This window comes from Parasteatoda tepidariorum, chromosome 1 (genome assembly GCF_043381705.1).
Source record: "Parasteatoda tepidariorum isolate YZ-2023 chromosome 1, CAS_Ptep_4.0, whole genome shotgun sequence".
Taxonomy (NCBI): Eukaryota; Metazoa; Arthropoda; class Arachnida; order Araneae; family Theridiidae; genus Parasteatoda; species Parasteatoda tepidariorum.
In genome coordinates, this window is record NC_092204.1 from 68986216 (window position 1) to 69013342 (window position 27127).

The 27127-nt window shown below is 28.2% G+C and overlaps 1 protein-coding gene across 2 annotated transcripts in view; it reads left to right on the plus strand.

The window, feature by feature from the left end:
• Positions 1-529: 529 nt before the first annotated feature.
• The window catches only part of LOC107438995 (NUMB endocytic adaptor protein), a 61548-nt gene continuing 34950 nt past the window's right edge, over positions 530-27127 (plus strand). The window contains exon 1 of one of the 2 annotated variants that reach the window (XM_071181836.1): positions 530-879. The gene's annotated coding sequence lies outside the window, so the exon portion shown is untranslated. Of the gene's footprint in view, positions 880-6609; positions 6629-27127 lie in introns of those variants that run through there. The other variant, XM_071181841.1, reaches the window with a different exon arrangement.

The following is a 27127-nucleotide window of genomic DNA, read 5'->3' on the forward strand; positions in this document are numbered from 1 at the left end:
TGAATTCGAATTGAATGTCTTGTCTTCGGATCATCCTCAAGGATGTTTCCCAGACCGTCACCTATAGCCCTTTGTGCAGCTCTAGTGCGACGTAAATGAACAACAACAACAGTAAATTAACAACGACTAACCACTGAGCTACCACATGCCTTATTTTGGGAAAAGTTCATAGAAATTTTATGAGCAGTATGGAGAATTTCAACTGCGTGTGATCTCATTTAAATGCGAGTCACACATGCGTTGGACAGTTCCTTTCAGGAACATTCTTGCTGTGCATTAATGGAGTTACCCGCAAATGCGATTCGTCGGGTGATTCACGTATGCGCAAGTAGTTGTCTCACTTGTTGGCCACTCTCACTGAATGCTGTTAGGTTCACAAATTTTCGATCGCAGTTGAGGGAGAATGAGAATTTAATTTAGTGAAAAATATTTTCCTGGCAATCATATGCTGCGCGAGTGCGAGTGGGCCTAGGAACCATTGTCACTGCATTCCATTTTCCTTCAAAGAGCGAGTGAATCGGGGCGTGCAGCAGTTCGCGATTGCTTTGATTATTGAGTTGCCAGTTTTGCTAAACGAAAGTAAGAGCTGTGGGTGGGGCATTTACTAATTTCCCTCCATGGAGGAAATGATCTCAAGTGAAGTAAACAGTTTGAGGTGAACGACGTTCGTCTGTCTGTTTAGAGAAGATCAATGTCAATCGAGAAAGTTTTGGCTTTGGAAATGAATTTCCTCTGCTCGCTTGCCGATATTGTTTACATTAATATTTGCTTATGATATTCTACCGCTCTAAATCTTTTGTACTAAAGTGGTTGTGTCCTATAATATTCTTTTGCTGTGTTGACAGAGCAATTAGCAAACTCGTTTGCTAAATCATACAGGTAATCATAATTCTCTTATTTTATAAAATTGAAATGTAATAGTTCAGTGACAGGTGTGTTACAGCTGCATTGCAAAACAGCTCAATTTTGTTTTGCAATTTTTTAGGACAACAATTCCTGCGTGTTGGGTGATAAGTTCAATTGCAATCTCTTATATATATCGGTATTTTTACTTTTGAAGTGCATCATGACATTTAGCAAAAGTTGAACTGTTGGCTTATTTTTTTTGCAGATTAATTAATTTTTTACTTCTACTCATGTAGTCATCATAATCTTCTTGGTTAATTATGGGTAGAAAAGAAGCTTTCATTTAAATTGTTTCAGCTTGTTTATTTTTCATGATTAAATTTCGAAGGATCCTATCGGAATGTTTGAAGTCAACATGTTTTTTTTCCCCTTTCACTTAATTTTTGAGTTAAATTATTTGAAATCATACATAGTGTTTCCAGCTTTCAGGTTTTAAGAAGGCTTATAAGATAACATTGAAAAAATAAGAGAAATCTCTAAATTCCTCTGGTTACTAAAATTAAGTACTCTTCCTTAAGTACCACTTCTTAATTAAATAACCATTCTACGAATTAACTGCATGGCTATGCGGTTTCGTTTTTATATAGCTATGTGTGTTATATGGTTAAATTATAAAGAAACATTAAATTGTTTGTTATCAGCCTGCTTACCCCCTTAAGCTTTTCCATAAATTGATAACAAATTTATGTAAAAATATTTGCTATAAGGCTTTTATGAATGATTTTAAAAGTAATTTTAAATTTCTCTTTAAATACTTTGGTGTGGTAGAAACAATAAATGCACAACAGGATGCCAGTGAAGAGTATGGGTATCTCAATCTTGATTGGTTGTAGAAACATGGCATTTGTTTACATTAGGAACTGTTATTTCCATTCTATTTCGAGTATGCCAAGCCTGCTAAGTATTAATTCTTTAACAAAGATTTCAATTCTTTTACTATCTATTTTTTTCGTATAAAAAAAACAGGCATGGCACAATTAGAATATAAACAAACTAGTTATGTATCCTAGTTGCCAGGTACAGAAAATAAAAATATATTAAGATTACAATAAAATACATAAATAATGAATCTAAGTTAAGTAAAAGATAGCAAATTTGATATGCGATACGGCACTGTGTTTAGTTAATTTCACATTAATTAATATTCTAACTTATGTGGGGAAACTTGCTCAATTTCAGCATGCCATCTTGCTTATAAACGATCAGTTGACACTTACGTCATTGGTCGCATGTCTTGGTATCCATGATTTTCTTCTTAATGTGCGAGTACCGAACTGAGATGCAAAATTATAACCTAGAAAAACTGAATGCTTGCATACGAATTGGAATAAAGTTTAATTAGGGATAACTTGATGGAATGTTGAGAATTTTCCATTTTGGTACCTTTTCGCTTTCACAACAATCGCCAAGGGTCCGAAGAGTTTTAAGTTTTGAAAAATTTAAGGAAAAACAATGAAGAGCTTTGTCTGGTTGGTCTCCATCTGTGTTGTTGTTTTTTAGTTTCTAGCTTAGCACTGCCCAGAAATTGCTAAAGCAAAGCGATTATAGGTATAAGTACAGATACACCCTGATTTTTTTTACTGATACATGACATTTTTTATAGAATTAAATAAAGATGCTCTTATGTTTTGATAAAATAGAGATTCATTTTATTTAAGTCTGCCAATTGTAATGATTAAGAGCAATTTAAAACTATGATTATTTTAGTTTAAGCTAGATTGTACTATGTAGAATCGAATGGTGTGGTATATTCACTGATAAGAAAAGTTTTCAATATAATTTTTATGATAGTCATAAATGAGATCTGTATTGTTAGATCTATGCAATTTAAGTAATAAAAAGTAAATCTATTTTTATTTACATGTTTGTAAGTTTTAAAATTTTCACCCATATATAAATTAACTTTTAATTAACTTTTTTTATGTTTTAGCATATGTTAATGTGTATGTTAAATGTTTTTTTTTTTTTTAAATGGTTTGCTTGGAGTGGCTATGAATTTTACAATTCACCCCTTCTCTGGTGTTTTTTTTTTAATTGTTTCTTGCAAGCCCCTGCCCAATAGTGGCAACTATTCTGCCGTAGATCACTGTACAAAACTCTTCCCCTTAGAATCCTGCTATTTCTAAAGAAAATTTTTAATTGAATTTTGTTGTGAAATTTTCTTCCAAATTCTTTCTTAATTTTTGAATCTTAGGAAAACATAGGTTCCACAAGTTTCTTACACTTCTTGATAACTTATTTCATTTATAATTATTGTTTATGCATGTAAGGTTATCTTCTGGAGCTTTTTTTTTTATTTCATTGGTTTTTCAAATCTTTGCAAGCATTTTCTTTGTTTTCAAACTCTCAAATGATTTAATTTCTTTGGATAAAATGTAGAATACATGTCATAAAAACTTTCTGGTAGTCTTTTATTTCATATGTTTTATTTATTTTTTCATCAGGTTTAGTTTATAATGTTCTTTGATTTATCTGCATTTAGCCTCAGATTTGTTTCAGTTTCAATTTTAATGAGATCAGCACTTCAGCTTGCTGACTCGCAGACACAGAGCTAACTATATATATTACTATCTTATTTTATGGATCTCTCCTCTGTTTCTATTTGTATTTTTTTCTGTACAGATTTATTAAAACTAAACATAATTGTATGGCTATAAAATTATTATAAATGCTATTAAATTCTTATTATTTTATTAAAAATTTTAGCTTACAAGCTAAATTATTAAGTAATAAACTCTTACATTTTTTGATAACTGAATTATAAACTTTAATTAATTTATTGTTATATTTCTTTTCATATGATGTGCTTCGATTTATGAATTCCCAAGTTTTACATAATTTTAAGTGTTGCTCTATTAATAGAAACACTCACCATTTGATTTTGTTGCCTTGGGTATTGTCATTGAGTTATGCACTATATAGATAGGTATTTCGCTTGCCTGTATCTAAACTTTTATTAGAAAAACTCTTTTATTACTAACTAATAAAACTCTTTTATTAGTTTGTTTAAATCTAACTAATAAAAAAGTTATAAGAAAACAGAAAATAAAAGGAAATGTTACAAACAGGCAAAAAAAAAATAAAATATTTAAGTGGTTTATGGGCAAGAGTTTAAACAAAGTTGAATTAAATTTGCAAACAAAAGGTAGGTTGAAAAATATGAGTAGCTTTATGCACTGTATAGAGTTTTTTTTTTTTTTTTTTTTTNTTTTTTTTTTTTTTTTTTTTTGCTATTGGTACCATTTATCAGTTCATTGGTACAATCCAATCAATCAAACCTTGTTTTTTAGTTTCCATTTATTTTATGTACAATGGGACGTTTTTCGAAAATTCGTTGATTATTTTTGATAAATGTTATTTACATTAAATCGTTTTATTCTGTTAAAAGTAATTTTTGTTTCCATTTAAGCTTCGACAATATTAAGTAAATTATTAAAAATTTATTGAATATAATTCATCATTTGGGGTATGTTTTCAAGGGATTTGATTAAAGAAAAATAATTTTTTTTTCTTTTAATTCAGTTATTGCTCCCCTATTACAGAGAAGAAACTACCCAAACTAGAACACATGAAATTACTATAGTATAGTACTGTAGAAGTACGCTTTAATAATTTGTAAATAAAATTGTGGTGTGTATGTATATTTACAAATACGTGCTTTTTTAAATGGAATGGGGTTACTGTTTTTTGTTAATTTTTGTTGCAATTTTCTTATATTAAATATTTTTTGCTAACTCTGTTGCAATTGTGTAGGTATTAAAATTTATTCATTAACTCTTTAACGAAGAATTTTTATAGAACATAATTTTCACTTTTTTCGTTATTTTGTATTAATTTAGGTCAAAATGAGAGAAAAAATAATATATTAAGCATTTTAATAATTTATGGTCATGAATTACTGGTGTTTTTTTCTGTGTTAAAGGTATCTTCTAAATACTGCTCACTTCCACGCAATAATTTTTCAAATTTGCACTTATTTGCAGTTATTTAGATCTAAAAGAAACAATTGTTTATCTTTGAAGTTTCTTTAATTTTCGAAATCAATCATTGATAAATTTTTGAACGTGAATTAAAAATTTGAATTACTTTTTTTGGATTTTATATTTTAGTACAAATATAATTCTGATAATCTAACAAATTTTTTTAATAACTATTAGACTGTTTTTTATGAATAAAATATATTTTTGCTTGTAATTAGAGCATCAGGAAAGTAATATATGAAAGGAACACTGTTGTCCCATCTGTGTTAAAGGGTCAATAAGGTTTTCTTGAGCAGCAGCGGCACAGTGATTGAAGCAATAAGCTGTTACTGTGAAGCACTAGGATTTTATTCCAACTAGAGAGACTAAGTTCATCTAACTTCAGATTGATGGATACAAGTTTGGTACCAATGGGTTCTGATTGTACCATTCATCCATTGCCTGGAAATTTAAGATTGCCAATGTGCACTGCTAACTACCCTGCCACCAATGTGCCATTGGGTTCGATATCGTGTAGCCTTAACCTCCATCACCCCTTTGAGCTGTTGTAAGGGGGCTTTATTTTATGAGTTTATATGGATTAGCTGAATTTTTCATTTAAAAATGGAAAGAAAAACTAAGATATTGTTAAGGATCATAATGAAGATTATATTTTATAAAACTTTTAAAAACTGAAATTTATAAATTTTAATAAAATATTTTTATGACCAATTACATATGTGTATGAAAATTTACATATAAATTCCAATTTACATATAAATTCCAATTTGCATAGAAATTCTTTTGGACTTAATTTAAATAATTCCTTAATAAAAATCACTAAACAGTAACAATTTTAAGTTTGTTGTTGCTATTTTTTTAGTTCGCATTACTACAAGCCTGTAAATTACGAATTTGTTTATCAATTTTTTTAAAGTTTTACTTAGTTTAAACACGAGTTTCAGCAATAAATCTCTTTTTCTTTTCTTTTTTCTGTTTAAAAATGTCTGCGGAAAACAATAATTAAGAAAATCATAAGAATAAAAGATGGAACAATCTTCCACCACAGCATTGTTTTCTTATTAAAATATTCTCCCTTCTCCATATTTTCTTCCCTTTTTTTTCAGGTTTTTATTTTTTTGTAAAAGCGCTTTATGTTCAATACATTCAAATGTTTAAAACTATTGAGAAGTTTATATTTGAAAACAAGTTTTGTTGCCTACCGAAGTATTCACTTTTAATAATTTCTTTCATTTTTTTTTTTTTTTTTTCATTTTTTTTTCTCACTTTAACATTAAATTTAAATGAGAAAATAATTAAAAAATGATCCTTCCTTAAATTTTTTATAAAATTAAGTTAACCTTTATAGGTTTTGAATTTTCAAGATATTTGAAATTTTATTTCCTTTCTGAGCAACTTATTAATTTTTATTAAATAAACAGAAGTTGTTTATTTACTGTTTTTCTTTCGAATAACTTGAATTCAGGTGCACAGTTATGGAGGCTTTCGTTTAAACATTAATTTCTCCAGCTGTCATATTCGTTCTATTTTCTTCTATCAATTGAAAAGGAAAAGGATCGGCGTACTATTTAATTTCTCGTTTCACCCGATGCGTATGTTTGTTTGCTCCGTATTGATTGGTCGATTTGCAAGTCACACAATTTTTTTCACAATGTCTCTAAATTTTTCTGAAAGTCATCTGCAGATTTTATCAATACATGCAAAAATACTTTAAATGTTTTAGGATATAAAGGACATTTAGGGTATGTTGTATATAAAGCTTATTATTATCTTAAATAAATATAATTTCTGTCTTTAATTTTGCTTTATTTTTAAAACTATTTATTATTTATGTGACCAATATTTGTTTAAAATCTCAAAATTATCTTCCGTCAGCGAAATAATAGTTCGATGTCTGAATTAGAAACACCGAGAATGATTGACTCGATGGAAAGTTTAATAGTTATGTGAACTTAAAAATAAAAAAAAACGCAACCATTATTTAGTTTTGATTGTTAACTTCGTTCTACAATTTCATTAATTTGATATTTCTTACTGTTTAGGATGCATCTAGTCATTTAGCACGTGCTCGCTCAGAGCTAGTAAAATTTCGACCAAAGAGCATATGAATTTGGTTATCACTGCCAATAGTAATTATTAATTATGAAGGATAAATGCTGTAGAAATAATATTAATGTCGACACAAGATTTCAGTTACTTTTCTAAATACTAAAAGCGAAATTAAAATTTGTTCATAACAATCTCTAATATTTGAGGCATATTTGGTTTTGTTTCAGTTCTTTTTAGGGGCAGTTTTAAATGGACTTCAAAATCGTGAGATATGCAACATAATAAACTCATAATTATTTTTTCCGCATAGATGTGTCAGCTTACTTTCCTCCTCCCCCTCTCTTTTCAATTAGTAGCAGCTTGTATTGTGTCAAATTCTCTATCAATGGTGCATCCCTTTTCAAATGGGTTTCAAAAGTTTTTCACTATGTCCATAAGATTTTGCAGGAAATACGGAAAGAACACAAATGGATTGTTGTGTCATTGATTTACTTATTTAATAATTTCTTCGTATTCAGTAAGTATTTTAGTAAATATTTATAACATTAAATAAAAATAAATTTATCAGATTTTCAAAATAAAACAAAAATTTTCCGAGCAGGATTTTTTTTAAAATTAATTTTTCAACTACAGCCGAAATGTTTAACATTAGCAGATAAAAATTTTGAATCGAGCATAACAGCAAGAAGTTTTAAGTTCTTGATCGAAAAAATATATATAAGTGTAAGCTATTCCCTAAATTAATCCAATTTCAATTAGTTAGCACAATTAATTTTAAAAGGGAAACGCTTTTTCCTCTTATTTTTCCTTTCATTTTAATCATTGCACCTAACTATGAACCTAAGAAGGAAACGAAAATAGTCTCCACTTTAACGGTTGATTGGAATTTTCAAAAAACAGTTGATAGAAAAACTGTTGGAACCAGTTTTCTGGGTATTATTGTAACGAATGTTTCACTTCGGAATTTGTAACTTCGTAGCAATCAATGTGGTTCTGCTATAAATGGAAAGACTTTACTGTATTGTGTTCCCCCCGTCGTTTACATTTTAAAGAGGTTTCAAAGGAAGACGAGGATTTAGTTTTGTTTTGTTGATTAATGATTTAAAAATTGTTCATAGAGAGTGTTTTTTTATTGGTTTGTTTCCAGACACTCAAGGAAAATACTTAATTACCCAAGTGTTTAAGGTTTTTCTAGGATGCATTTTAAGGATTTTATATTGCCTTGAATAATATGTTTTTAACAGATATTAATGAAATATCCGAAAATAAACCAGAATAGCTTTTATTTGATTTTAAGGTAGGAAATCTTTTTTGGTGAACTATTAACTATTTTAAAGATATTACCTGCGCCGACCGGACTGCGTTGGGGTCAGGGAACTCAGGTACCTTTCATCAGATAAGTTCTGGGTTCGAATCCCGGGGAAGGCATGGGTGTTTCTATCGTTCTCTGTACTATATATATTAGAGGCAATTATAGTTACAAAAATAACATTTTTATTGTATATGATTATTTGGAATAAATTTTACAAGTTATTCTTATAACACAACTATTGTATTGTTTATTTACATGATTATTAAATCACCTTTTTGTGTAATTAATTTTATTTTCCTGAAAAGAATGGTTAGGAATGTTATTAAGAGTACGTAGCTTCTTCGAACAATTAAAAAGATTTTTTCTTCTAAAAACTAGTGGGTGGATTTTTAAAATTGATAGTTTAGTCCTACAATGCAATTTAAAAAAAAAAACGAATCATTTTGAATAACTTATGTTCAAATGTGCTAGGATTTTCAAATATTTGGACTCAATCTTAATGGTTTGAGGGACTGACCTCAATTATGCTAGTTAGTTAGAGTAGACTATATTTTAAGTTGCGAAATCGGACACAAAGTATTTTTATTGAATAATTGAATATACATTTATTTTTTCCCCCGACAAAATTAGATTTCTGATCATCAAAATATGAGGAAAGGAATAGCCGCAATCTGTGAAATATGGTTACTTTTAACTTTATTTAACAATAGTCGGAAGAATTTGAATTGCATGGTGTACAAACATTTTTATGCATTTGTCAAATCAATCCGACTAGAACTTAATCGACCATCTACCTTTAAGTGAAAATTGTCCAACTGCTGTAAATATTTGAACATTTTCGGGAGCACATTGACATTTTCAAGATTGTAAATAAATTTGTGAAAAGTTTCCAACCATTTTCTGGCATTAGAAAGACTAAGAGGTGTAGCAATATCTTCTTCAGTTTCTCTCAGTTCTTTTGTGCCAATTATAGCTTCACAAATGTCCTCTAATGTAAGCATATCACGAGGCAAAATTTCGTCGTCAACTGATACATACTCTTCAAACGATGCAGTGAAATTAAGTTTCTTTTGGAGCGACTTCCAATTATTATCAAAATTTTCATTTGTTTCTTCATCTGACATTTCATCTTCAGCTTCAAAGTCATACTCTTCGGTTGTAACTCCATCAGAGAATTCAGTTTTTTGAAAACAATTAGCAATTACATATGGTGTTATTAATTCCCATGCCTGTACGATAAACTGAATCACTTCTAAAACATTGACTTTTTCAGCTCTCCCGTATTTTCAAGCCATTGTAAATATCAATATAACTCATCACTACATTGAATTTACAATTTTGTGATACCATAAACAAAAAGGGTATTTTTTAAACCTTTTCAGAAATGCTTTAATGCCTTTTAATTTATCACGGCAGTTTAAAACACCGTACCTTACAAAATATAATAGCCTATTTCCCAATCAATTTCGATAAAGCTCTGATGTATACTTTAATCATTTTATGGATTGTAAATTTATCCCTTTATATAGTATTCTTATTTTTGCCCTTTAAAGTCTTCTGTCTCTTCACACTTCACACTACCACCATTATTTGTACCATCATTGCCTTCCTTGTATTTGATGTAAAACATCTGCTTTGTTCCCTTATGTCATATACCCCCCGTCTTCCTTGTGCACCCCACTGGAAAAGGAAACCATACTACTTTCTTAACAGCTGTAAAATAACCTTCTAAACTTACATCCCTTATAAAATACTCTTTTTACCATTTTTCCCCAATTCATTGATCAGTGAAGGATGTACCGAAGAAGGTTTTATTGTCGCGCTCATGGTGCATGTAAGTTGAAGTTGCATTAAAATATAATTTCTACAGTATTTTTGATTTCTTTTAGTTAGAAATTTCATTTTTTTTAAAAATCTAGCCCTACTTGCATCTTATTTATTTTTTATGGTATGGTAACAATTTAAGAAAAATCAAGGGTATAGGTTATTTCATTCTGAACTTTATTTATTATTGTATCTTCGAAAAATAATGATTGTTTATATGACTCCCCTTAGTTACGAAGTCTCACATTTCATCATACCCCAACCCTCTTGCCACTTGTGAGGCTATATTACATAAAGATATATTAACACTTCAGAAACAAAACGCATCTAATTGTTGGTATTTATTTACCGATATATTTATTTAGTGTATATATTGTTTATTTTACAACATGTGTTATTACAGCATACAAAAAAATTATTTTATCTAATGATTTTAAGTGTTTTTATTTTAACAAAAATGTATGTTGACATACTTGTAACTTCCTCCTCTCCCCTTGTCACATTCTGTCATAATTTCATCAACTGCCTCTGCTATAAACGCGACATCATTTGTAGATGGTCCCTTAATCTTGTTTATGATTGGTCTACTTTAAATTTTGTATTTTAATGTAAAAAAAAATCACGATGTTAATAATCATATTTTGTACTCTATTTTTTTTACCGTCCAACCAAATATTCTCGNTTTTTTTTTTTTTTTTTTTTTTTTTTTTTTTTTTGAAATATTTTATTACTATATTCAAAACAGTGTCCTCTGTGGCAGTTGCCCTTTACATTTGTGGACCCATGTTCTTTTACTAATGTGCTTATTTGATCATGTTCTATTGCCCTTTAAAGTTGTTGCTTTGGTGCTGAAACAACTTGTTTTGTAACTTTTTACAACTCTTAAGTCTCTAATTTTTTCAAGAATTTTTTCTTCAACTTCCTTATGAATTTAATTTCATTTGGCATCCTTATTCCTTTTAATTCCTGTCCATAACATAAAATGGTATTTTATGTTATTGCATTCTAAGGTGTCGTCAAATTACCATTTGCGCAGTATAATTAGTTATTTATTGGCGTCGTTAAATTTAATGTGGGATCTTAGGAGTTAAAAATAATCTATTTTTATTCCCATGATCATTTCATGTCCGTGTAAAATTTAAGTTCTTAAAAATGTCAGAATTTTCTAGAGTCATCAATCAAAGAAGTGCCGAAGCGGAACAAGTTTTTAACCCTAAAAAAAGCGGAAGTTTACACAGCGATTCAGCGAAGCGTGCTTACCTATTACGTTACAGATTATTAGTAGCTTTTGTGAAATTATTGGCATTGCATTTATCATTATTTATTGTTATTTCTTTTTGTTCCTAATGTACAGCAAGTTGCCATGGCCTTGACTAGGTTGTGGATAATTTCCCTTTTTTATAGGTTTATTTCCGGTTTGTTGTGTAAATCATCAATGGTTGAACATTTGATTTTCATAGTTTTAAATTCTTTTAATTGAAAATATTTATTTTAATTTATTAAATTTTTAGACTTTAGTGAAATTTTTTCCTTCAATAGAAATGTGTAATTTTTTACACTTTTTTCTCCTGCTCTTTTTTTTTATCTTCTTTCATGTTCTTACACCTTGAATTATATATTTTATCCCCAGAGGGTTTAATTTTTTTTGTATATGTATTATTCTCTTTTTTTTTAAACAATTTTTTTTTCTGTAAACGAAACAAAATTAATACAAAATAATATCAATATCAATCATCTCTTAAATATTTTTTTTTCTCTTTTTAGTTTATTAAATTTTTTCATGTTAGCTCAAAAAATTCAAGTAGCATAATAAGTAAGCTTATTTTAAGCTGGCTTACTATATAAATGTCTTATTAATTTTTGAAGAGTAAATGTTAATAACACACAGAAAGACGTAAGGTTGGAAACAATGAAAATATATTTGTAATTTTTTTTTCTTATTTACTATATTAAAAACATATTTTTCAATTATAATTTTGTCTCATATATTTATATATCTTTAAAATTTATATTAAATAAAAAATAATGGCATTTTTTATTATTAGGAGGTTCCGCTCACCATCCCCCGTACGAAAACTGAATATCTCTTAAAATAATAATGCTGATTCAAAACAAACAACATTATTTAAACATTTTACTTTAGATATTGGTTTAAGGAAAATATGATCAATGAATTTTATAAAGAGAAATGTTTGGATAAAACACAGTATAAGATGGCTTTATATTGAAATCAAAAGAAATATAAAAATTTATTGATTATAATCACTTGGAATTACTTTAATTTGCTTAGTGAAAATATATTAAATAATACTTATCCAAGGTTTTTTGGGTCACTCTGAATTTGCCATTTAGATACATTTTGTGCAAAAACTACTAAAACACATAACGCAATAAAATAAGTAACACATTAAAACAATTTTTATTCAATAAAGGCAAAATGTTCTATAAACTAGACATATTTTTCCCCCACATCTATCGTATTTTTATAAAAATTAATGTTGTACCAAAACATTAAAAATTTAGAGATAAAATACAAAATCTTGCTTAAAATCAATTTAGTCTAATTATTTATTCAAGATGATTTATTTAAAAAATAAAATTTTAAATAAAATACTGTATAATATTAACGCTTTTCTTGTACACACTTTATAAGAAGAAAGAAGAAAAAAAAACACGCTGACCTGAAATTTACCTGGAAAATTCAGGGACTTAATCTGACTTTTACCTAGAAAATTCAGTGAAATTCGAAACCTAATTTGAGTGACCACCCTGTTATAAAAATAAGTAACACCTCTGATTTTAACTCATATTTTTATTTCTTGGGAGCATGTAAATTAACTAAAATTTTAATGAAGCCGTTGACTTACGCAAGTTAGTTGGACAGTTACCTAATAAGTTGCATAAATTATAGTAGTAAGAGCTTTCAAGTCCTGCGTGAATAGAAATTTATTTTTAGTTTCTTACGTCTTGGTCTAATCGGTAAATCTTATCTTTTCTTTTTCGGAGAAACATTGTTTTTCATTCTATTTGTTTTTTAAAAAAGGAAGAAAAGAAAAAAGAGGAAATGATATAATTCCTTATCTCTCCTCCCCCCCCCCATATTTAATCTATGCCTGACACTAATGCTATTTTTTTTCTTGTGTTGCAAAACAAACTATTGTCAATGCTAATTATGGTTTTTCGATCTAAATTACAAGAAATTTGAAATATTTGAATGTTATATACTGGCTAATTAAAAGTAGGAAAAAAATGCTTTACTAAATACATATGAAAGCAATCTACCGAAAATAAATTGTTAGGACTCTTAAAAAAAAAAAATTTTTTTTTAACGATAATCATATTACTTTAGAAGAATCTAAAGTTATAAAAAAATACATTTAATTGAGTATGAAAATCTGTTAAGATTATTTGTTGGCCAGAAGCCCAAACTGTAAATTTAATTATGATTTAAGCCCTTTGTAATATTGATCTGAGTCAAAAATAAAATTAGTATTTTGATAAAATAATGTACTATGTTTTAAATTCATTTTTTGTGTTAAGGTTTTTTTTTATTTTAGATTAATTTAATTCTTATTTGGGATTTTAAAGATTAAGTATGATTGACGTAAATATCCAAGGATAATAAGCGTTTCCTTGTACTAAGTAAATTATTTTTCTCCCTTTTTATTTTTATCAATGGCAACGTGTCTCAATCGTTGCCATGGTGATATAAAAAGAAGACTTCATGTCTTTTATTGAATATCTGTGTTATTATTAATATAGATATGCAAGTAATTGAGGGAAAAGTTGCTTATTGGAATTATTTTAGCCCAAAAATAAATCATGAAGATATTTAAGTTAGATTAACTTCCACATTTTCTTTAAAATATTATTTACATATTTTTTTCTGTTGATCGTTGATTTGTTGTCATATTTCATATTGTTATATTTTAATACACTAGAAATCTGATTTTAGTTAAAGTATTGAATGGATACGGAGCCGAAGAGTTTTTACTAATTTCTTTTTAAAGATTCATTTTATTACTTTAATATTTTTTTTCTTGCAATTCGATATTTTTCGATTTCTAGATTAGATATTTATACTACCGATCTCGATGTTTCATGGTTTATTTATATTTACAGGTAATTTTCTTTTCACGCTTAGAAAGTCTAGTTTCCTTTTTCTACTTTTTTTTTTCAATGCCTAGTTTACATGTTTTNTTTTTTTTTTTTTTTTTTTTTTTTTTTTTTTTTTTTTTTTTTTTTTTTGTTCACTCATATCATTTAAAATCTCAGTATTGAATGATAGTTATGCATTGTTCTGCCAATTATTTTGATACATACTGATTTTTAGTTCCATTGAAAGGTTTTATTTATTTTTGTTGAAATTAGAGAATGTTATGATTGCACTGGGAAACAAATTTTTTTCTTTTCTTTCTTTTCTTTTTTTTCTCTTGCATGAGGTTTTTTAAGATTTTGGATGCTTTCATATCGTTGATTCAAAATCTGCGATATGTTTCTCTAAAGTTACATTTTTTTAAAATTACATTTTTCGTCTATTTTTTTTCGTCGAAATGTTCAAAGTTACAAACGTTATGTATAACAGGGTCGTGCAAATGTTGCGCAAACCTCTAGGGCAGTGTTTCCCAAAGTGTGGTACGCGTACCCCCAGGGGTACGGGAACGGTTTAGTGGGGGTACGCGTTCTTATGCGAAATATCTTGCAACATATGAAAATTTCAAAAAATTTTATTTGAAAACAAAACTAGCCATGAAAATTTACGATTACGTATTTTTCTATTGGCTGTTTTTTGCAGAGTTAACAGCCAATAATTAGTCATGTCAACAGCCAGTTGTGATTTTTAACTTTTGTGCATTTTTTACAGTAAAAAATACATTTATTTTTTTATTAGGGGTACACAGCGTTACGAAAAATTTAGAAAGGGTACACAAAATTCATAAGTTTGGGAAACACTGCTCTAGGGGGTGTTAGGGCACATTAGGACTAATTTTGCATCCGAACCCATGCCCGGCTGCTAGGAGCACTTCCCCTGTTGTGAACGGTCTTATGATGTGCCTTAACTTACATAGAACTCCCAACATTTTCACGATCCCCTGTTACATAGAACATTTTTAAACTTGTATATTTTGACCAAAAAAAAAACAAAAAAATGAATGAAGAATGTCATTTGAAATGAAAAAAATTTGTAGCTTTCGGAGCAAAACTCATTCGATTTGGAATCCCCTTTCCTGAATTAGGCAAGATCAAGTATTTGTATAAATGGAACAAAAAATTTGCTCTCCAGTGTTATTGATGAAATATATTTAAACTAGAAAAAAAAAACTAAAACAGTTACTTTTTTTTATTAACTAATCGATGAGGTTAATAAATTCCGGTTTTCGATCCAGTTTGAAGCCTACTTTATAAAACTTTCAAAAAAATCTTTGACCTTTAAATTCGTTATAACTGATGAACATTGAACATTTGTAAGAATTTTATAATATAAACAAACATCTGTAAGTTACAGTTAATTTTTTAGGAAACACTCTTATGCTTAAAATTAGGTTTTCTAGTTAAAAAAGATTTAGGTATAAATTATTTAGTTTTAGGTATAATTTAAAAAATATTAAGATCACAAGGAAAGTGTATTTATAAATAAATGAACAAAAGTCTGCAAGCAAATAGTATAGTTGTAGCCCTAGCATAGTAGTAGTCCTAGTTGTGCAGATTTTATTGAGTAAAAATTATGAAGAAATCTTAATGATCAAATATTATTCTTAATGGCATTGTTAATTAAATAATGTAAAAATATCAATTATGTTTAACAGATTGTTTTGAAAGAAAGATTTTAGCGAAACTCATTTTTTTTTTAATTTTACATTTTTAACAATGCAATCGAATTTTAAATTATTTTCAGAGCAACAAATTTAAAAAAATAACATTACTAGTTTATTACTAGTAATTTTGATGTAATAAATTATTTATTTTACGACTAAAAATTCATAGTTTATTATTAAACGATTTCTGCCATCGTTTTAGCATTCTAAATAAGAACTTCGGGAGTTTATTTTTATCTATTCTAACTATATTTTGTTTCAGATCTGAGTTAAAAGAAGCTTCATAGCCTTTGAACTGCAGTATTCAAATTGTCTTTCCCTATATTTTATGGAAGTTTTCAATGTATAAAATTGATTTTATAAAATTCAGCAGCTTTACTTAATTTACTTTTAATAAATAAATTCATTTATATGGCAGTTGTCCCAAAATTTTCTCTATTATTGCTTTAATATAATTTATTGGAGAATATATTTAATGATTTGCTTTTTAAAGACCCAATAATAAGTTAAAGTTGTGTAGAAAATATTCAGACTCCAGCATTTTACAAATATTTCATCGACATTTCCCCCCTAACTGTCTCTGCCTTTAATGTTGGTCGTTTTGTTCATTTATTTTAAGTGAGTATATAAGCTCTTTTAATTAAAAAATAGTTTAGTTTGGATTGCTTTACTATCTGCATTATTTCAATGGCCAATCGATTATTCATTTGGCTTTTTTCTGTGAGTTTTTAACTGGTTTTATTTTGTTTTTTGAATATATCCTTTATTTCAAGCTTTTCCTGTTTCAAATAAAGTAGTAATACATTCAAAGATTAAAATTAAATTTCTAATTATAGCAATTCAAGCACTTTAAGTATCTTTTTTAGCTATGAAATAAAATTTTCTCTTTTGCTTTTTTTGCTCTTCCAAAAATTTTTAACCACTGTTAAAGCGATTATGCTGTTTTTTTATTTATCTTAAATTGATTCAATTCAGCTTTAAATTTTTATTTATTTTTATTTATTTACTTTTTTTTCGAATGGCAGGCACTGAACGCTTTAAAAAAATAATTTATTTCTAAAAACAATCAGAATTATTTTTCTGAAATCACATTTATTTGTTACTTCTGTTGTTGTTGCTTATCCTCATCTGGCCTGACGAAGTCAGACCAGATCCATGAACCCATTGACCTGAATGAAATCGAAGATCAAAAGAGGAGTAGAGAAGATATCTTCCCAGAGAAGGAAATAAAAAAAATACAATTTTTAAAAAAAAAATCGCAAAAATGTGAAGGAAGGACAGCAAAAAATTAAAAAAGTAATATTCTGGATTTCTTACTTCTAGATTCTAGAATGTTACTTTTTAATTTTTTGATGTCCTTCAAATTTTTGTGTTTTTTTTTTTTTTTAAATTGTATATATATATATATATATATTTTTTTTGTGTNTTATTGCTTTACTGTATTTCCCCCCAATGTTTTTAATACGCAATTAAATTAATTGTACAACTCAATTAAAAATATTTTCTTTAGGAATTTGAATTATGTTTCAAAAAATGTGAGATTTCGGAAATCATTATCTATTTTTTTTATGACATTAATGACATTAGTCTTTCGGGCCACTCAATTTTACTTATGTGAGAATTTGTGTTTATTTACTTATGCACATATTCGAGAGATTTAGCTCTTTCATTAGCATGCTGCACGTTTTCATACGTATGTTTACTTCAGAACAATTTTAATTCAGTAGTTTGCTTGCAAAGAAAATGCGTACATGAATGTGTGGGATGCGCAATTTTTTTAAATTTCTCATTTTATTATTATAAAGATTTATCACTTTCATGTAACATCCAGCGCGCTTAAAAGCTGTACTTCGCAGCGCACTTTCTATAGAAAAGTCTTGGTTCTCTATTTTTACAGACCTTGCATAGAACTTTCGTGCTTAAACCTGTGGGATGCTATCTGATAGTGCTAAAATTCTTTTATTATCGAATACATACACTAGAGAGACCATATATAGAATTAACAGTCTATTCTTTTAGTTGCCTGATGTGTGTATATTTTGTTGTGATTATTATTAATCGACAGTTTCATTACAGAAATAATTTAGCTTCCAATTCTTAATTTTTTTTTTTTAAAGACAGTTCTATCAGCGGCTGATGTCAAGTGTAGATAATAGAAATTTCCTTTCTTGCGCTTGATTATCAGTGTAATTATCTTGTCATATTTCTTATGCCTACGGACACGCCACCGTTGTTGAGTTTTCACTCCTATGCTTGCTTTTCTGCTTGTGTTTGTCTCAACTGAATGCTTTTAGTGGTTTTATCTCTATGTAGACAGCTGCTGTTATCTGATTGCTTAAGTTCGTTTGAAAGAAGGTTAAATGGCGACTTTCATCTCTTTTTATTGAATTAATAGAAACTGAAGGCGAATAATAAAATAACTCTGAAAGTAATACTTTTTGCTTATGTTTTTTTTTTTTATTTATCTTATGTGATACCGATTTACCGATTGGTAGTACATTCTTTTTGTCTGTACATCTGTGGTCGGAAATATAAATTTTTTATTGTTAATTACGAATACTTAATTACAAATGTAATTAATTACAACCATTCCTTTAGATGTAGTTATTACTAACTACTTTCGAAATGTAAGCACTACTTATTGGCTTTTCGGAGGCTGCTGGACGTTTCAATATGTACTCATGTTCAAAATTATAAAAATGTTGGGCATTGAACGAAAGTTCTTTTGGTAAAAATTAAAATAAATTGTGATAAAGGATTTCTCCTGGTTCTTATTTCCGTATAAATATTAAACAATGATAGTTTTGATAAAATTTTTTGATTGAATCAATTTCATAATCCATGCAAGGTTGCAGGGGTCCTAAATAGTAAAATATTAACAAATTATTATAATAATTTGGTATGTACTGCCTGACCAGTTTGGTCAGATCAATAGCTCACACACAATAATTGGACTGTATTTATTTTATACTCATTTATTTTGTACCAGCATTACGGACTCGCTCGTGAGCCCGTTACACATTACACATACACATACACTGCTGCTTCCAGCACTCAGTTCTACAATTAAATTCAANTCCTAAATACTAAAATAATAAATTATTATAATAATTTGGCATGTACTGCCTGTACCACTTACCACTTTCATTCCATTTGATATAATTATGATATAATCTAAACACAATAAAGAAACAAAAAAGGAAGAAGAGAGATTAGCAAAGATGAAACACATTATTGTATTAGTATATTTTGCTTTGGCTATATTAATACAATATTAAATAGCACTTTAATTTGCGGATATAATCGTGTGAGCTGACGACGAAATTATCTTTTCCTTATTTTGTTTTCTCGCATTTTAATTATTTTAATAATTTAAAAAGTTTTATATTTGACGATTTTCTCTCTCCTTTTTTATAATAAATTTTTTTCTAGCTTTCTTTACATTTTTCTCTTATACATATATGAATGGCGATTATAGAATAACTTTGGCGACATATGACTCTTGAAAGTATACCGTTTGAGTTACGGAATAAAATTTTGTACATAGGTATTATGATCTATCGCTCAAGAATGACGTTACAAAAGATTGCGTAGCTGTTGATATTATAGTTACAGTGATAAAATTGAAAATTTTTCAAATGGTAATATCCACTTTTTCAGATTGAAACGTAATAAATGTTATTATAAAAAAAATTTCAAGAAATTTTAAAACATTAAATGTTTTTTTCTTCTTTTTTTGTAATTTATTTGATTTTTTTTTTATCACACTTTCATCTCTTTAGTGGTCGCAAAAATGGCAATAGCCTAGCGTCGCAATTTCTTGTGCTTAAAGTATCGACTACAATTTAGGATTTTTATGGTAAGTATTACGTTTGATCAAAAAAAGTGGGTGTTGCCATTTGGAAATTTTGTAACTGTAACTGTGAGAGTTACACAATCGTTTTTAACAGCATTTTTGAACTCATAGATCACAATGCATATGTACTAAATTTTATTGTGTTCACTCAAACTGTGCACTTTCTAAAGGTTCATATGTCGACAAAGTTATTTAATATATATAGCAACAAGATTTTGACATTTATTGTTGGAGTATAGTCTTAAAACTAAACTTAATCTATGTTTGATTGTTCTTGTTTTGCTGTTTATACGACTGTGTAAACAGGAAAAGAATTTGTAGATTTTAGTTCGTAAAGACTGAATTCTTTAGACTTTTATTGAAAAGTTTCTGTGTATATTTTATAAATTGTTTACGTTACAGCATTTTTCTTTACTCGCGTTTATTCTTTTTATCGTTTGGCATTATGTCAGAAACATCCATTTTACTATCTCCCTTTGATATGGGTATGCGAAATAGAGAGACATTGGATTTTTGTCTTTTCTTTTTTAGGTCTATTGTGAATCAAAAGCTATTTGTTTCCAAATAAATGGTACCTATTGTGTCCCATTTTCCAAATGGAGTTTGTCAAAAAAAAAAAATATTCGATAAACATTTTTTGCTCATTTTTTACTATAAAATAGTTTTTTGTTTGTCTTACATTATTTTGTTGAAGATCTAAAATTCTAATTTTTTAGAAAGAATGATTTGTTTGGTATGAAAGTTTTTTCAACGTGCTCGTATGTAATGTCGGTTCTATTTTCTCACTTTTGGAAAGTAAATTTCTTCCAATTGTGAGAATTGTAAGAATGAAGTTAACATACAAATTCATTACAAACATAATACAGTTTTAATTATAATAAATCATTTAATATTTTTTAATCAAAGTAATAAAAAATAATTTTAAATAAACAGGTAAATAATAAATAAATAAATTAAAAATTAAGAAAAATTTTAAACTTTTATAAATGAATATAGTGGTAAAACAATACAGGTGGTAAAACAATACAGGTGGTAAAACAATATAGTGGTAATGCAATACAGGTAAAAGATTAAAATTACAAATACGTATGTTGTATTTGCGTACTGCTTTATTAAGCATTTTCGAGTAGTAGACTTTTAAAATATGTTTTTTTTTTATGCTTTGAGCACATAATTTTTTTTCTTCGAAATCATTTCAGATAAGTACTGCATTGCTGACGATTATTTTAATTTTGACTTGTTAAAATATTTATCAAATTATGTCTACACCCTCTATTTATAATTGGCATACTTCGGTAATGGCAATATTTTCTTGAATAAAAATTAAAAACCTTTATTTTACCTGAGGGTACACTATCTCTTTTGAAAGGCTGCTGATTTGTTTTTCTTTTTCTTTCTTTTCTTTAAGATTTCAGGGACCTTAAGGAATTTAGTTTTTATATCAATTCCATTCCGTAATAATTTTATTATACTCTGTTTAAAGAGCAATATTCACTTGTTTCAAAAATTAAAAGGCAAAGTACTGCAAATAATGTGTATTATGTTTTCAAACTAAAACATTTAAAATTTTCAGCTTAAAAAATTACATAGTAGTATGTTTTAAATTTCTCAGTGGAAAATTTTTTTCTGTACACAAATTACCTACAATTTTTATTTCTAAATAATTCTTGGAACAAAATTTTTTTGAACCGAGGCCGAGGAAAACTTTTATTATAAAAATCAAAATATTGAACTTTTGACATTTTAATTTAATTTTGTATTTTAAAAATTAAACAGCAATTTTAAGATATTTTTCGACTTTGTTGTTTATTTGTATCTACAATTTTAGCTAAGATTTCATTTTAAATTTAATTAATTGTACATACAGTTTTAGAAATTGTTTATTATAAAAGACCAAATGACAATTGAGTATTGATTAAGAAGAAAAAGATTTGAACTATTGGCGAAAAATCTTTTTCTTTGAAAACTGATAATAATGTCCATAATGACATACAACCCTTTCAGCCTCATAAATAAACCGATTGCAAAAATTTTCGAATAGTTGAGAAATAAAAAGTTATTGCAGATTATGAAAGACAAAATGAGAAAGTTTTAACTTTTAGATAAGGTATTATTTTCACTGAATAGAATAAATTAAAACATAATTTCAGAGAGATAAAAAGAATTAAGGGAATAAATAGTAAATATTTCAGTTATTTTCAAGAATATGAAAATATTGATCAATAAAAAGCGGCATTTAAGAATAGAAACTCCATATTTCTACATTGAGAGTTGCAGTCACCAAAATGGCGGCGTGTCGCTACTCAATCTATCCAGGGCTTTAGTTGGGTCAAATGTGCGCAACTAATGTAACCTAAGCCCTGACATGTTATTAATCATCAAAATTTTTTATAGCTAATTTTAATGCATGATTATTACTTTCTTTCAATATTCATTCATCAATTCATTTGAACTGTTCTATGATATTTTTGATGCAAAAAATTGTCAATTTTAATCTTTTTCCTCAATGTTCTAAATCTACTATATTTTGTTCAGTTAATCCACAACACTGTACTGGGTTTTGATCGATTTCTTATTCAGGATGAGAGATAAAAAGTAAATTTTAAAAATAATAAATCATTTGTTTACATGATAGTGAGTGACACTTTAATAAATGGAAAGTTCATTCTTCATTATCTGTTCCGTATAAATAAGCTCTCAGATAACAGCTCCTCCCACATTATTTAAATCTTAAAGATAACTTGGTGATAAAATTCATTCACAAGTATCTCTGTTCGTTACAGATTAAAGTATGACTCTAGTTTTTTTGCTCCTTTATCTTTTTTCTTCGTATCTCGTAATTGGGATGTTAGAACGTAATGGCATTTATGTCATGCAATTCTCTTTTGGACTACATTCAAGGCAGATTGGAGTTGCATGTCTTATTGTTGTTTAAGTTCACACTCAGGAGAATAGCAATTTTGAGACTGTTATCATTCGCCTTTCATTGGTAATGAGCAAATAAATAATAAATTTGAACAACAACAAAATTGCTAAGTAAATAATGCTGTTTGCTATAAACTATAAATTTGAAAGGTGCAAAGAAGGAAGTTAAGCTTTTCATTTGTTGTACAATGCATTAAGGCTTAGATTAAACTATGTAAGCATGGTCAATATTTGTTTTAGTTCAGTTTTTGTTGTAGATTTGTTATTCTTGATGTGATTTTAAACATAATTACAGTGCTATATCGTAACATTACTTCCTTCATTCTCACTGTTTATAAATGTTTAATTTCTATCATATAATCAAATTTACGCTTTGTTTTGTGAAAGAAAATCTGGTTTTGATAATTGCATATTACTATATTTACAAAATTAGCTTCAACTAAAGAAGTTCTGTCCCGTTCTTTTCTAACTGATATGATATTCATATTATTTGATTTTTCATTCATTTTTTTCATCTTCCATTTAATTTATTTCATATTTTCCTAAGCCGAACTTATTAATGAAACAATTATTTTTTTAATGAAAAATATTGAATTAAAAATGGATCTTCACTACTCTGTTACTAGTTTTTAGGAATATTACTTAAATAAACTAATTGAAAACTGTGTTTGACCGCTATAACCAATTTCATTGTGTCAGACTTGATCCTATTTCTGCTAAAATTGAACAGCTACAACTGTTTTTGAATAACTACATCAGAGTTCAGCGTATTTTTTCAAAATCTAAGCTATGCATTTTTTTCTCTCCAAGTTTGATCAAAGTGGTATCTATCTATTCTTGCTTACAAATCACAGATCTTGGGCACAACAGGGTTTTTTTTAGGAGGGGAAGCTACTTATGCAAGAAATAAAGCAAGATGTAAAATGTGAGATGACTTTTTAAGTGATATCAGTCCATCATCGCATTTCTGCTAAAATCGAACGTTGATATTGGGTAGCTTTTCGCCTTTATATTCCTTAATATCATTAATCCAAGAATGTCGTAGCCTTGGGACTTCTGAGCATCAGGCAAGTCATAAAAATTCTAGCTTGTTCTCGTTAATTACTGCATAAAAAGTGGGGGGCATAGCTTGTTTTATCACTAAGATGCCGCATGATGTGACCTTCATCATTTCCAGCTACGCGGACCAAATAAAGGTGGATAACGCGTTATGATCATCATGAAATCTGCTACTGTGGAAACAGTAGTATGTTGAACTTGCTACCATTTTTCAAGTTATTTTTTATACTTCAGTTGTTGAATTCATTAATTTTGTCGAAAGTTGCTGCCGCTGTATGTAACTAAAGTTTACTTTATCCAATTACGTTGAATTGTGAAGGTTGATATCGGGGTGAGAAGACGAGAGGTGGTTTGAAGATAGTTTCGTAATTTATTTTTCATCGCTGAGGCTTGTTCATTTGATTTGCAATGGAGAGGTGTTAAAATAATCGATGTCTTCGTTTCAAATTTAACATGTTACTTCGATGCATTTAAACTTTGTTGTCGAACGATTTTTTTTGGTAAATAACTGTGGCGTCAGAAGATGAACACCCCAAACATATGCAGGTTGGTCTAACCCAGATTATTTTTTCCCTAGGTTTTATTCTATTTCTATCGAATTCTTTTTTTCCCCTTTTTTTCAATGGTACATAAACATTTAGCGGCAAAATCTGTTTATGTCATGTAAATAGTTTAAATCAAATTTTCTTTGTTTTGATGTTTTTTTTTATTTTATTTTATTTTTTACTGTCCCTTTTTTATTGCTATGGTAAACAATAAAACTGAATTTACCAACTCAGCCACACAAAATGAACCTACACTTCAATTTGCTTCTAACGATTCTTGTATAGATTCAGATTCCGATATTATTGTCTTTATTAAGTAGCATGTACTATGTAAAAAAAAATTTTTTAATAGATTCTAAATTATTTTCTTTAAAAGTGTGTTTTAATTCTGATGCAATTAAGCTTTTGTAACTAGACATTTTGAAACTAATTAAATATTACCACTCGTATTTATATTGCATTTACCCATCAACAAGATAAGCATGATCACTATCTTAATCCTTCTTGTAATAAAATATTTGAGTTCTGTGTCATCGTAAACGTAATAAGCAAAATTCCACTTTATAGTGGTAAGGTTGTTTCAATTCTTATTATTGCCTAATACAATAATTGAAGCTGTGTATGTTGTAAAATTGTTGTAAGATACCTATTAAAAGTAAAATATTATAGACATAATTTATTTTATTTGCATTGTTATAGTATAAAATCCTTTAAAAAAAAAAAGATGTTTGCAAAATAATATATGTTGAAATTAGAGGCGAGATTAGATACGCTTATGCACTGAAACCTCTAGGAAAAAACCCCTCTATTTAGCGACCTCCTATTTACGACCACTTTTCGGAGGCACGGAATATTTTCCATAGACTTTTGCATTGAAGAAAACCTTTAGGAGAGACCATCAAAACCTTTCCCAACGACTGGGAAACGCGAAAAAATATCAAAACAGAAAAAATATTAACAAAATAAATAAGTAGATTAAAATGTATTCAAAATATTTGTGTGAGACTCTTTTTGACAATCTCTGTAAGAGATCTACAACCTCATGTTGCAGTCAGGGTGCACTAAGGACTATGCTATCAATGATTTATTTTTTGAGTTGAAAATCAAATTTAAAAAAAAAGAGAAGTTATTTCAGGAAACTTGAGGGCTAGCTAATTTTTATGATAAAAAATTAAATGCAAACTTAAAGATAAAACTTAAATGTTTATTTATTTAAAATAGTTCTTTTATAATTGGTAAATTTGTCTTAACACATAATTATATTAATAGAGATCATTTTTATTGATGCTAAAGTTTATTCATCAATCTGGTTTTCATGACGCCAACACAAGTGGCATTTCCGCACCAAGAAAATGACACTGATTAAAATCGTTTGCGAAAAATCAGGTAGTCAGTGAAGGTAACCCCTTAGAACAGTGTTTCCCAAAGTGTGGTACGTGTACCCCCAGGAGTACGGGAACAACTTAGCGAGGGTACACGTTCTTATGCGAGATATCTTGCGACAAACAAAAATTTTATTTAAAAACAAAGCTAGCCATGAAAATTTACGATTACGTATTTTTCTATCGGCTATTTTTTGCAGAGTTAACAGTGATATAAACAGCCAGTTGTGGTTTTTTACTTTTGTGCAATTTTTAATAGTAAAGAAAATACATTCATTTTTTTTATTAGTGGTACACAGCTTTACGGAAAATTTAGAAAGGGTGACACAAAAGTCATAAGTTAGGGAAACACTGCCTTAGAATGACCAACCTCCTTTTTCGGGCCTTTCACTGTGGAACAGAGAGCGATCGCTCTCTGTTCCACAAGGTTTCAAAGGAGAGCAAGGTTTCAAAAGTACAAAAACTGTACAAAAGTAACTTAAGATTTTAGTTAAAGTTAGTTTGTTTAGTTATTTTAGTTTTTTCTAGTCTTCCACCTAGAAGTTTCTTGAACAGATCTTTAAGCCATTTCCGTTTCCTTTTTACGCTGTATGTAAATTCTACCTTTTCAATGCAGTTAATGCAGTTCAATGCAGTTTCAATGCAGTCTTTGTGTTCTAGGAGTCAGTTAATAAATTTGTTCTACTTGCCGCGTAAATTCTATTCTCTGTATGCGACAATATACTAAAATTTGAGTTATACGAGATTAATTAAGCTTATATTTTAATTCACAGTTCCTTAAAATAGAAATAAATGCCTAAAAGATTCGGTAACTGACGATAAAACTTTTTTCCTTTCGCTCTTGTTAATATTTAATCAGAACGACCATTAAGACATGGTGGTAGAAATCTTCTACCTATGTTGCTCCAGAAGGCTATGTCAATAAATATAGGAAATCCCGTGGGTCACACTTTTGTTAGATAATATATTTAAGGACATTTATTAACAGGACATAGATTTGAATAAATTGAAGCTTAGGCTACTAACGTGTTGCTATTTGTTAAATTATGAAATTAGAATAGAATCAATTTCTTTTAATCCATTTTCGTTTTAGTCTGAAACAGGACTAAATATAATTATACAGTGAAACCTCTCTGAAGTGACCACCCTCTGTTCCACAGTATGGAGGTAACCCCTAAAGTGTATATAAGTTAATGGAAGTTGGTCATTCTTAGTAGTTACCTTAATTGACTTCAAAATGTTATCGATGGTACATGATTTTTTGTAAACGATTTTAATTTTAGTGTCATTTTCTTGGTACGAAAATGCCACTTGTGTTGGCGTCATGAAAACTGGATCTTGAATAAAATTTAGTGTCAATAAGAAATGATCCCTACTGATATAATTAAGTGTATATGTTATTAAGTGTATATAATTATAATTAAATATAATTAAGTATATATATATATATATATATATAACCACTGTAAAATA